The sequence below is a fragment of the Bombus vosnesenskii genome, unplaced genomic scaffold, assembly GCF_011952255.1.
Source record: "Bombus vosnesenskii isolate JDL3184/JDL3185 unplaced genomic scaffold, Bvos_JDL3184-5_v1.1 scf7180000014844, whole genome shotgun sequence".
NCBI lineage: Eukaryota > Metazoa > Arthropoda > Insecta > Hymenoptera > Apidae > Bombus > Bombus vosnesenskii.
In genome coordinates, this window is record NW_022883680.1 from 6,819 (window position 1) to 9,810 (window position 2,992).

Below are 2,992 nucleotides of genomic sequence, written 5' to 3' on the forward strand. Positions count from 1 at the left end.
TTTAATTCATATTTCAAAGTGGTAACAGGTGTTTCTTTCTTTTCAAGTCTCCTCCATATCGGGCTTATTTCTAATAGCCACGCTTGCTTACAAAGCAATTTTATATCTGCACAAGAATATCTTTCAGTACATTTTACTATGTGGTTTACAATATCTGTATTTTCTAATAAGTGGTTGCTAACGTATAATTTGAATATACCAAGTCGAGCAACTTCATTGGGTTATGATACGTATATTTGCTTTTCGAGACGCCTGAGTAAAGCTGCATCAATGCCCCTAATAACATATTTACAATAAATATTATCGTTCTATTATACTAATAATAATGAAGGAATACTTCAAACAACACAATAACATATTTGGAATTTGGAGAAATATTACGATATTTTCTACTTAGAAAACATTGAAATAACGTGATATACGTACCAAAGGGAATTAGTTGTAGCTAGAAGAACTACATTAGAATTCTCATTAGACACTAATCCATCCAATCTAGAAAGAAGTTCTGATCCGAATCTCTTTGCAGGTTCAGACAATATACAGTCTCCTTTATTTGTGGCGATCCAGTCAATCTCGTCGATAAAAATAATTGTAGGCGAATGACTATAGGCAAGTTCAAATAAAACCTGTTCAGTTTAACAAATGTATTATTCATTAAATATTATATTCGAAGTTCCTTAAATTCATTGCCTCATCACGAATATGATATCATTTCGTTTTCCAAACAACTATTCTATTTATATATAAATGACGAAAAATAAAATCAAATCTTTTTATACCTAGAATCTCTCCTTCATAGACAAAGGAACAAAGAGACTTACATAGACAAAGCAACTTACACGTATATATTTCTCGGAATCGCCTCTCCATTTGCTGCCCAATGAGCTGGCAGTTATGTTAAAAAAGGTGCAATGGCATTCTGTCGCGACTGCCTTCGCTAACTTCGTTTTCCCTGTTTTGTATATTTCTTGTAAACACGTACAGAAATGAAAAGAATACGAGTATCTTACCTGTACCAGGTGGGCCGTACAGCAAAATACCTTTCCAGGGGAAAACGGGCCATCAAAAAAGATAGGATACTTAAGGGGATACACAACGGCTTCCTTAACAGCGGTTTTACATTCCTCTAGGCCTATAACGTCATCCCAATGTACATTTAATTTGCTTACTATGATCTCCTGTGATGATACAAAGATAAAATGGCGTCTTCTCTATATTAAGTAAGTGTTACGTAATTTGATATTTGAAGCGTTACTGAAATCACGTCATCGTCGATATACGTTGGACGGTTTATCGACGGGAATTTTATCGTTTAAAAGCTTTACGATATGTATATTAATCGAAAATAACGCATGAGATGTCCTCAGCCTCGTAATTCCGGATTATCTGAATAAAGCTTTTCAATGCATTTCAATATCTTCGATTGCATGGATTGTTCCATTGGGACGTTAAATAGCTCTTCTGATGAACGTCCATCGCTCTCATTGGGGAATATTGACGTCACTGTCATTGCGAGATTAATATGATTCGTATTGTCATCAGTTATCTTCTGCTGTAGATTCGTCTCTTTCACAGGCTCACTTCTCGCTTGTTTACTAACAGATTGGGCTTTTGTCTCAATACTTCTACAAACACTGGATCATATTGTAATACGTTGAATACGTTGAATACGTTGAATACGTTGAATACCGTTTAATATCGTTAAATAATTTAAATTCTTACGTTTTGCTTGCATTTGTCACTTCCCTCGTCATTTCCCTTCCAGTTATTTTCTTACACAATATGGGATATTTTTGAAATTTCATCTTGTAATAATTTCCATACTCTGCAACGATAATTTCCAAATCGATGTTGTCGCAAACCCGATGTTCGGGGGATAGACGAGCTTCCCGGAATAATACATCGCTAACGTCTATATACATAAAAAAATGTAGTTTTTAATTAATTATAGTTTTTAACTAATTAAAAATATTTTTCGCAATGACTGAACACTATAAGATAACCATCAAACAACTGTTTTATCTCTAGGTACGACAGGCAAAAGAATGTATTTACTATATAAATCCTCGAAGATAATTTCTTGTCTTTTGCTTTTTAATTTCCAATTTTTAGATGGATAAGAATAATTTGAATTTATACTTCCTATATTTGTTTATAACTAGTTAATCTACATTATCGATTGAGTTATTCTTAACTACTGAATTACCGATGTCGAATTTTCAAATTTGGTTTCGCCTTCTCTTTCCATGATGGCCACTGATTTCTATTTCGATTGGTCACTGACACTATTCAAAAGAATTGGAACTAGGAATATATTTTAATTATAATATACTCACCCATTGTGTTCCAAATAATCACATACAAGGTATAATATGTTCCGATGACGTTCCGAAATACGGCTCTCCTCCTAATATAATTATTTTTTAATTACAATAATATAAGGTTTTTCATGGAATTTTTTGTTACATTTGCGAATTCAACGAGTTACACATGATTTTTCATGAAACACGAACGTTAAAAATATTTGATACAGGCTAATTATAAAAATTGTTAGAAGCAAAAGTCATAGATACTATGTGCGAGTATCGCATGAAACGAACAGCTATTAAGAGAACTGCAGCAATATTACAAATCAAATAACAAAACACACTCGTCTGTGACGTGGAAATTCTAAATTCTAAAATCTAAAATCTAAAATCTAAAATCTAAAATCTAGAATATTCCTTACCTTTTTTCGCAGATTATAAAATATCTTATTCATACTACCTTGCATCGATAAATCACCGTTCATAGTGACACTTTCAAATCGCCTATCGTTTCTCAATGGATACGAGAATTTCCGTTTATTACTTTAAAAACAACCCATCCATTGCGTTTCTCTTAAAAAATTCTTTCAACTCTGTTGAAAACCGAGCATCAAACAAGAGACAAACGATTTGTTGTCATGGAAATGTTTGGTTCACACATAAGCAACGCACAAATATAATGATAG

The 2,992-nt window shown here is 32.8% G+C and overlaps 1 long non-coding RNA gene across 2 annotated transcripts; it reads right to left on the minus strand.

Moving 5' to 3' along the window:
* Positions 1-432: 432 nt before the first annotated feature.
* Positions 433-1,812, minus strand: LOC117240694. Of its 2 annotated transcripts, none has more exons than XR_004494772.1 (5): positions 1,723-1,812; positions 1,351-1,634; positions 1,011-1,132; positions 840-952; positions 433-626 (listed from the first exon to the last, which is right to left on the minus strand). It is a non-coding gene; the product is annotated as an uncharacterized LOC117240694 (long non-coding RNA). The 2 variants fall into 2 exon arrangements; XR_004494771.1 differs by having other exon boundaries at positions 1,011-1,178.
* Positions 1,813-2,992: the final 1,180 nt, after the last annotated feature.